The sequence below is a fragment of the Odontomachus brunneus genome, unplaced genomic scaffold, assembly GCF_010583005.1.
Source record: "Odontomachus brunneus isolate Ranch 3 - 2012 unplaced genomic scaffold, Obru_v1 Obru_scaffold_073, whole genome shotgun sequence".
In the NCBI taxonomy this organism is placed as follows: domain Eukaryota; kingdom Metazoa; phylum Arthropoda; class Insecta; order Hymenoptera; family Formicidae; genus Odontomachus; species Odontomachus brunneus.
In genome coordinates, this window is record NW_022639523.1 from 675,781 (window position 1) to 686,064 (window position 10,284).

A 10,284-nucleotide genomic window follows, 5' to 3' on the forward strand; every position below is an offset into this window, starting at 1 on the left:
ACATGTGCAATATAATGTAGATACAGCATATTTATGTAATCAATTACAACGGTATTTTCTCAACATGTTTGAGCGAATAATGTCGGTGAAAATCTGTGATACTCGGAAATGAATTAAATAGTGAATTGGTTAGTCCGCCGACAAAAAATGCACCGGCGTCTGCAGGGTCATTTCTCCGAATGGAACTCGTTTGGGGTCCAGAACTGGACGAGTGAGATACTCGCAGATTAACCCATGATCTCTGATCTTACCTGACAGGATGCTGGACCTCCTCTTATTTCATGTTACAGGACAGGTGTCCATTTATACTGCGACTCGTTTCAGTCGTCTATTGAACTCCGTGCATTAATAAATTTATCATAGCACGCGTGGCTATTAAGACAAAATTCAAGACTCTTCTTCTATTTTGTTCGCTCGATATTAACGAGCAAATACATGGACGCTATTCTGTGGGGGGTATAAAAACTTAATAATCCCTACAAATTTTAGCAACCAATATTACATCGTCGGACCGGGGTAAATTTTAATTCCATCATTAATTAAGCCGCACGTTCCGCCGCCCGACGAACTCGCGTCGTTAATCTTACGAATAACGCTTGACGCCGCGGCCGATCATTAATAAAGACGCTTCCGATACAAGATCCGCCAACAAACTTCCGCGTTTTCCGCGGTATTGGTATCTCGATCAGTCCGCCGACCGCGATCGATAGACCACGGCGCAGTCCCGCGCGACAGAGTCTCGAGGAGGGCACTCTGCGCCAGATCATTATTTCCCCTGGATCGTCTCCAAATCTCGCGTGTATTCCGTATCCTGGCGGGGCTCTCGAGCCTTCTCCGGGAGCAAGTTCAGAGGCTGCGACGATGGCGGGGACAGTAATCGTTTCCACGGCCGATCCTCGCGTTCCTCTGCGTTATTTCACATTATTTCCTACTCGAAACGCGCCGTTGACGGGGAAGGTAAGGGTGAAGAGTATAGAGGGACAAAGCGAGCGAATTCAGGATTGGGGAGGATAAGGGCTCGAAGAAATGGTTAAGGAGCAAGGAGGGAACTGAGGGAGAGTCCCGATCCTCGCGAAAGATCCTCGCGGGTGACGCTCAAAGGTGAACGGCGGCGCTGCTTCTTTGAGGAAGTATTAGCCGGGTGATTCCACGGAGTCTACGTCTTCTCCGGGCTTCGGGAATTCGATCATGAAATGCGATACCTTGTATATTTGTAGAAGTAATAACGGACGTAGGGCGAGATGGCCCCCGCGGAGGGATACCGAGGGCGACCGCCCGCGGGGGTGGTGGGTCGTCGGTGAAGGTGAAGAGGTGGAGGAGTTAGAGGGTAGCTTGGCGACACTCAAGTCTTCCCTCTCCTCTCTCTTTCTTGCATCTCTCTCTCTCTCTCTCTCTCTCTCTCTCTCTCTCTCTCTCTCGTTCTCGCTCTCGCTTACTCTCTTCCTCGCTCTCGAACTGTACAAGGGTCCATCTCATAGCAACGCCCACGGAAACTCGAATCGATACGACGCACTGTTCTGGAAATTCGCCGGATTTTCGCGCTCGTTTTCGAATTTTGCAGTGGCGCGGTTTCTCGCCGAAATCGCGCGTGGTCGAGCAAGGTCGGTGCAGCACGACGCGACGCGACGCGGCGCGTTGCGTCGTCGCACCGCTCGCTGAGAATTTTCACACCCTGAAACCTACAATCGACAACTCACATTGTTCGATACGCGAATCGATAGCTCCAGCCATGCTACAATGATTACTCAAAGCACGACAGTTCTGATCAATGATGTCACAAATAAAAATTGCAACGTGTTTTTCCATGCGCTTCGTGTAATGATTATTATTGCCGATTCGATAAGAGTTTTTTCGTGTTCCAACCGGTCCTTGGGATCAGTTATTTATTGTTATCGAAAATTTTCTCCACGAACGGCCATCGATAGGAAACTGATAACGAGGGGAATACAGAGGAAGCGCTGTAAAGAAAGGAATAGAGGGTTGATACAGGATGTCTCTGCATCATAGTTGATAAAGAACGTCTTATCAAGCCGTCGTAGCGATGCGTTCGACTCCTTGAAAAAAGGACTCGGTGAAACGTGCAAGTCCTCGTAACGCATACGGGCCCATATACCGAGTCTGCATCTTTCTGCGCTTCGATTACTACTTCCTCTTTTACGAGGAGCAGTATCCAAAGAGGTAGCTCGTTTTTCCTTCTTACCGACGTGCCGCGCGGACGAGAGGTCGAGACGGAGACCGAATCGAGATGAAAATCGCAACCCCTACATTCCACCTTTCTTACATCGGTACGTCGGAAAAATCGACGTATATGTATATATAGTCGGCTGTACTTTTGGGACTTATTACAATTATATTCTCGGCAGTGCACTTAAATTGTTCACAATACTACCGATATTGATACGAAAATAACGCCAATTAACACACATTTCGCTATACTCATTTATATTTTAATAAAAATTCAATTATCTATGAAAAAATTATCTATAAAAAATTAACAATAAAAGAGTTATTTGGCAATATTTCGTAAGATTTTTTGATCTTAATAAACAACTATTTTTCTACATACACCGTTCTACGCGATCGTTTCCTTTATTACAATGCTTGCACTATCACTGAAAAATACATTGATATTTTTCCGGTATGAATTGCTTGCATACGAAGTAGAAACAATACGTCGCGCAACTTTGTCGAGATATCGTAGTCTGGACCTAGAAATGGCGCGGCTGGAATGTGAGAGGAGTTCCTCCTCTCGTTTTTATCGGCGTGTCCAGCCAAGCGTCTTGTCATGCATGACCGATATTGATATGTATACGCGTGTATTGGAGAGCAAGAGCCGTCGACGGAGGAGGAACGGTCCCTTTCTCCCTTCGGAAGCGCATGTACCTCTTTCCTCTTCCCTCGTCTCCTCGCATTCGTTTTCAGAGCGGAAGTTCGTGCACGAGAAATCCGGAAAATTGGACGAAGCGATCGCATCTACTGTTGCCGACGAGCGTTCTTCAAATGAACGATCAGCTGGAATCCCATAAGTCGACGGGGTCGATAGTTGAAGCGATATAAAACATTTCGAGTGGCTCGCGACGCGTACATCGTGCTTTTATCGAATGCAAACGTCTTCCGCCCTCTTGTTGAAGCGATTGAGAATAATGACGTGTTCATTTTTCGCAGAAACTCGCTAACGTTTCTTTGATTGATAACAATTTCAACGTTTTTGTGTAGATACAATGGTAAAAGGCACTTAGGAAATATGTAGAAAATATCTACTGCGAAGAATGCGGGTATCTCGATTCAATCAGACATAACATAGAGAATTATATTTCGCAAATTAGAGAGTTTAGAGTAAATTACGAAAGCTTTCACGAGTTATAAAGTACACGTGTTTATGACTGAGAAAATTAATTTTATAATCGCGATTAAAATCATATTTGCGATGGAATAATTATGTGTAATTTTAGACCGAATAAAGCCGCGTTCAAACACAAAGAAGATAATACAACTTTTGTTCAGTGTACATTCATTTTGTCGCAAATGTGGGAATATACAAGACACAAGGAAACATTTATTATTACATAGGCGCGCGCGTACGATGAGTAATATGAAGGTATCAGACCAGTTGACCACCGCTGTCGAGAATTTGTCTACACGAGCGATTGTGGTCACTCGCGGCACAGGGTGTTCCAGATTACCGCGCTACCGGCTGATCCAGTTTTCATTCCGGTTTCTTCGCGGTGAACTTCACCCCGAGAACGGGGCGAGCGCTGTCAACACAGAGGCGCGCGCACGGAATGACAAATGTCGTGGCGACCGCTAATGTTGCTGCACAACAAATTATATCCAGGGCGATAAAATCTATCCCTGGAGCTAGATAAATAGTGCTCGAGAACGACACGCCGTTTATAAGTTCGCGACACAGAAGCGTTCTTGCCTTGCTGCGTTTATAGAGTGTATTCTCCTAGCCGCCAACTTGGAAAACTTTAGACCTTAAGCGCGATTCGTGGACGAGTGTATTTACCGCGCTTTACAGTGTTTCTTTCTTCTCTATGTTGCAGGCATGACCCGGATACGGACGGTTTACTCGCGCCAGACGTCTCAGTGAGTCTCGAGAGTAATCCAAAGTTATTGGATGATTATTACCGTGAATTAATTCTACAATTCACGAGCTGATCGATCGTGTCTGCAATCACTCAAACGTCGGCAATGTCTTTTCGCACGATAACACTAACGAACGGAGACTGTAAGCTTTGTGAGCAAGCGCGAATCTCGAATCTCAGAGAATCGCGAGATAAATAAACGTGAGAGAGAGAGAGAGAGAGAGAGAGAGAGAGAGAGAGAGAGAACGCCCCACCCAGGAATCGTTCCGACCCCATCCTGCGTTCCCGCGTTACTCGTCCTTCCCTTCTGCTTCCTCGGACATTAATTTCGTGCAGCGAGCTGCAGGTGCGCCGTCAGGTAAGTACGTGCAATATTATTGGCCGACGTCGGGCAGACGCGAAGCCCGAGCTGTTGCGACTCGGCACGATCCCCATTAACCGTCCCATAAACAGATAATCGTGAATTTCCCGCCGATACCGTTCGCCCAATCAGATAAGACGGTACGTGGAGATACGAAATTATTGTCCTCGCATTTCTCGGCTCGTTCGAGCCACGAGTGCTCCGGCGTAAGTGTTAATTAAGGGTAGATCGCGATCGGATTAGCAACGATCGCCGAAATGTCTCGACTCGCTATTAAGAGTCTGCGCTTTAGCCAAAAAATAATTGATCATTAGAAACTTTCATGATTGATCAACATCTGAGATAATTAGAAACATCTGGGAACAAATTTTTCAGGTGCTTATATTCGCGCTGTTATCGGCGCTGTTATCGGCGTTGTTATCGTTCATGTCCACTTCTGAATTTATCCTTCTAATCTTTGAGAGGCTTCTCTGTTTGAACAATGTATCGCATTATGTTGTCATTTTTGGAGTATCATTAGCGAAAGCAAACGTGTCTTCAAAGGACAAATGATATATACGAAGAAAATCTAAATATTTCAGGTGTACTAGAGCTGTAGAATTTTACGACGACGATAGTTGTAAGTTGTATCAAGAAACTCAACGCATTGAAGGGGTCTTCATTCTATTAATAGATCTTACATCTCGCTAACGTTTCTATAGAAGACAGAACAGCCGTACAGTTTCACATTATACGACAATCCCCTCGTACGAGGGCGGCCTTTGGTATGCGTTTGCAAAAAGAGCTTTCGCTTGGCGAGCTCTCCTCACCCCAGCGTCGCAGTCAAATGAAGGATTTTCACGCGGTTCGCTGCCATTATTTGGACGACGCGGCTACGTCTCTGTTTGTTCTACGAAGTGTAGAACGGAGTCGCGAGGGCGAGAAAGAGGAGTACTCCGTTAATCATTATCCTGGGGTATGTCGAGAGGGCGAAGGAAGCCTCCTTTGAGGCCGGACCACGGCTGCTCTGCCTGGAATTCCAGGGACTCGGATTACAATTTGGCGAGTCCAGGGCGAGGGGAGAGTAAAATGGCCGCCGGCGGTAGGGTAGTTTTGCTCGCCGTAGGGTGGCTACGAGGGTGGCTAACTGGGTGGTCGACGAACAGCGGTAGGAGTGAAGAGGCGGCGAGGGGGCAGCGGGTGATGGTGGCAGTGCAAGAGGTGGAGGAGGAGATGGAAGAGGAGGAGGTGGAGGTAGCGGTAGGTAAAGGGGACGGCGGTGGCTGAGGGCCGGGGCAGCGGGAACCGACGCTAGCCACAACCCCTTAAGGGTCGAACGAACCCTTGCACTACTACACAGAGTCCAAGAACCCCGGCACTCTGTGTCTCTCTCTCTCTCTCTCTCTCTTTTGCTCTCTCGTCTTCCTTCTCTCGTTCCCACCCCCGTGTTCTCTCTCACTCTCTCTCCAGCTCTCTCCTTCCGTTCGCATTCGCCGCTACACGCTGTCTCTCCGTCGCGCCTTCCACGCTCGCTCTGACTCTCGATTTGTCTCGCTCTCGTCCTCCTCTGTTCCGTCGCGCACCCCCTGGTCGCCCAGCATGCCCTGGCGCTGAACAACCTTTATATCCACAGCCGCTATACTCACCACCACGAGTACCGAGTACGTACGTACTACCTAGCTCGCGTTATTCCCGCGTACGAGGGAGGGAAACGAGCATGAGAGAGAACGAGAGAGCTCGAAGAACGGAATACATAGTGAGTGAGCGAGACGGAGACAGAGAGAGAGAGAGAGAGAGAGAGAGAGTGGGAGTGAGAGTGAGAAAGAGAGAGGGTGAGGAGCACGAACGTGATGCCGTGAGTAAGCAAGAGCGAGACAAAGAGAATGAGTGTTTGAGGGAAACGGAGATCGCGGCAGCGGCGGCGGCGGCGACGACGAGGAGCAAGGAGAGAAAGACAGAGACCGAAAGAGGCGAGAGAGAGAGAGCTGGGCGAACACAGGGCGCTCGGGCAAGGGTGGAATTTTAGAGCCGGGACCAGCCTTAAAATACACGCCGCGCGAAATGCCGGGCGTGAATTAGAGCTCCTACGTATACACACTCGCTCCCCCGCGCTGGCGAGGCGAAGCGAGGCGAGACGAGGCGAGCAGAACGACGAACGAACGGACGTACGTACCTTCGGAATTTTCGCAAGCCGCAGAGAGACGCCCGTTGTTTCTCTCGGTTGCATTCACGCCGGCCCGAACGGGCTGAATTTCGACGATCGCGCTTACGACGACGAGCGTCGCGCGACGTTCATTACTGAGGCGGCGCTCAAATAAAACTCCCTGAGTTTTCGTTCAACTTCAACCCTCTAACGCACGATGATCCACTTTTTACTTCGCGTAGAACTCACACACGTGTTTGCGTCACGAGTCACACTTTCTCCGCTTTCTCCGTGCGGCTTCGCTTCTGCGCGATCGAGAATAATATCAATTGATCAATAATATCTTTTATATTGCTCGTATGTAGCACAGTTTAATAAGTGTGTGAGACGCTTAATATATGTAAGATCATGTGTAAAATAATAGAAACATAGTGAACATGTAGGAATCCTCTATTACGCCAAATTAAATATTAAGATCAATAGTTATGAAGTGTTGATGGTACTCGCAATTTTCAAGCTTCGCTTCTTGCCGAGTAAACTGCGCTCTCGGAAATAAACACGAGAAATAGCGGAGAGACGTTGAGGAGACGCAAGTCCGTCAGACGCAAGAGATCTCATGATGTTAAGGATTTTTCGCCCGTGGAAAAGCGAAGGCACAATCGGGACGCCACGAATAGCGTGGGTATAAATAAACAAGCTAAATATAAATTCAAGCAGTCAACAATTGCAGCTTGTTTTTACCTCAATGTACTAGTGGATTCGTTGACACATGAACTACTAAATGTTTCGTTGTGCTTGTATGCGGTGCAAAATATTTAATCGTCGTGGGGAAAAGGTGCAAGAAACCCCTAGCCGTCGGTAGGACGTTACTCGATTCGGTGGCTTAAAAGAAGAAAAAAAAGGTGGGAAAGGAAACCGTTCGAAGTCGGGACGAATAGATCACGGGCGGGAATCGAAGATGTACCGTGAATTTTAACATGTCTCCGACAACGCGCGCGGGACCGATATAGGGTATCGAGATTTGGCCGGAATATAGGTTAAACCAAAAATATAATAATCGTTGGCGAATCGTTTTGCCGATAGAAATAATATAGACAAAATGCCGATAGCGAAATTATCATCGTGAATAATTGGGTGAATTTATCAAATACCTTGCAAGAGTGATCTAATCTGCTATAGAAATAATAATCTCCTGACGCGATTTAGACTGAGATTAGTATGGCGAATAATGATATTCAGTAATTCAAAATTAATTATATTGTTTTTAAATTGCTCCTACGTATTTTCAGAAATATTTAATCTCTCAGTTTTGATCTTCGATAAACATATATATTTGCACCTTTAACACGAGCTGTAGACACAAAACAGAACTACTTAATCGCTGTGTTTCACTAAATGTTCTGAACAGTGCAGCGCAAATATTATACATTTAATTTTATTCATAATGGTTGAGGGTTAAATACCCAAACGGACAACTTTTAGAATAGCAGTTGCAGCAGCTTATTAAGTGTCTTAATAGGTAAATCGCAACAGTGAGGTAAATTACGTTGCGGTGGTTGGGCATTATATCGGTAAAGTTCCGACGGGCGAAACTTTTATTTAAGGACACGCTGTGCAGGCTTGTCAGGCGTTGCGTTACCGTCGAGTTTAACTGCGGCTAATTCTGTATAATAATTGCTCCTTATAAAGGAGATTTTGAATCTAATATTTGCGGCGTTCATTTCGTATTTATACCTCCAGGAAGATGGACAACTCCGTTTTTGGGATTTCTCGAGGTGCTCTAAATTTGAACACTACTCGACGGACTGCTCTGGATGATCGATATGAACATAACAATTGCACGATAATTCATTCGTAACATTTTCATCGTATTAATAAAAAGACCTGCTCGCATAGTCCGCTATCAGTTTACTATTCAGTGATTGAAGCTAATATTTGAATATTCGATTTCGGCAATTCACACAATGATGTTAGTTTCATAGAAATAATAGTGTGAAAATTTACAATTAGTCTTTTTCAATTTTCTTTACGTGACACTCTAACTAAAGAGCACATCCAATTATATACAATAAATAATTGGACAACATTTAATTTTTCAATAACAAGTCACGCGAGTTTATATTTCGTATTATAGTTTGCAGATTCGCGATAATGACAAAACTTCGATTTCTACATAATTCGCGCGAAAAAATTCAAGTGAAAAACAAATGTTTTCATACGTATTTCACAAACAACATGTATATTTGTATTGTTAGAAAATCAATTACCTCCTCCAGTTCCCTCCTCGCTCGCGCGCCGATATTAACACACGGACAAGGAGAGCATACAATCCTCGCTGATGGAACTGATATTTTTTTCCGTCTCATATAGCCGTGCCACAACAGCGACCACGCCGACGATGAAGTCGACGACGACGACGACGATGCGCGCGGATTTAACTAATAAGAGCAATTAATGCCGGAGGTAGTAGCTAGAGGGTGGTTTGCCCGCCATGGCATGTCTCTCTCGCCTGGCGGTCGCCTCGGTCAATACCCACCGGACAAGATGGCCGACGCCCACTCCAACACAAACTCGGAGTTACATACATTTATGTACTCAAATGTATAACCCACCCCCTCCGGACGGAGTTGCCTTTCTCCTTCCGCCGGCTTCAACCCTCCCCGGTCTCGGCAGCCACTCGGGCTACACGGACACCGAACTTCATCATTATTATCTCGCTGGCCTGGTACCTACCTTCCTACCGTCGAGTCTGAATTTTGCAAAAGCCACGCGGCATACTCGCACCTCCGACGATAATATCGACGCGCGTAAACGACGGCAAAATTCGGAGATGGTAATCGATTGATCGTATGCGCTGGTAATTACGCGTGTACTTTTCGCGCAAAACTCAATTTGATCTCGCCGTCCCCGAATAAGGATTATGTCGAACTTTTGGTGCGTCCATTTGTCCTGATAATAACGCGTTTATTGTGTATCCGCAAAAGAGTCTCGCGTATAATGTCTTATGAGGCGATACTCGACTTGCGCTTTACTTCCTCGACGACTACAAGCAGCGTCGAACTCGACGCAAATGCTTCGTGAAAATTTCAGCTTGTTGTTTTTCAAGTGTCTTCAGTATTATTCGCGAGACTATCCCCTCCCCCCTCTCACCACCTATTCATCACGAGAGAAAGTAATGCAAAATAGATTCGATGTTGCTTTTCGGTAAGAGTAGTCGCAACTATCGATCCAAACTGTGAAAAATTTATGTACTGTTTACGCCGTGGTCGTTGTACACCGTTTGTAAATTACATATGGCATTTATTTATCGCGATCTAGTCGATCTCTCGTCATGTGGCAGCTATGCTAAGCAAATTTAATCGCAGCAAATGAGGGTTAATTTGGGACCCCTGTCAATCAGTGGGACACGCTGAGACTTAATTACTGTTAAATAATGTTGAGTAATAGCTTAGGTAAGAGCATCGAGAATATTTGATGTTAATTACACGTATTTTCAAGACGTGTGAAATTTTTTACGATAATCAGTTTAAAGAAAATTTTCTTGAGTCTGACATAATTATTTCCATAATTTGATTATCAATGATGGCTTAATTGATTGCTGAATATTCGCACATTTTCAGTCTTTAATATACAATAATCATTGTGTGACAACCGAATATCGAATATATATATATATATATATATATATACTTTAAAGAAAATTTTCTTTAAAC

At 45.5% G+C, this 10,284-nt stretch overlaps 1 protein-coding gene across 2 annotated transcripts in view; it reads left to right on the forward strand.

Annotated features, from left to right (window-relative positions):
- LOC116847050 overlaps window positions 1-4,305 on the forward strand; it is a 57,977-nt gene extending 53,672 nt beyond the window's left edge. For both annotated transcript variants that reach the window (XR_004378646.1, XR_004378647.1), the window contains exon 4: window positions 4,047-4,305. The gene's annotated coding sequence lies outside the window, so the exon portion shown is untranslated. The remainder of the gene's footprint in view (window positions 1-4,046) is intronic.
- The last annotated feature ends 5,979 nt before the right edge of the window (window positions 4,306-10,284 follow it).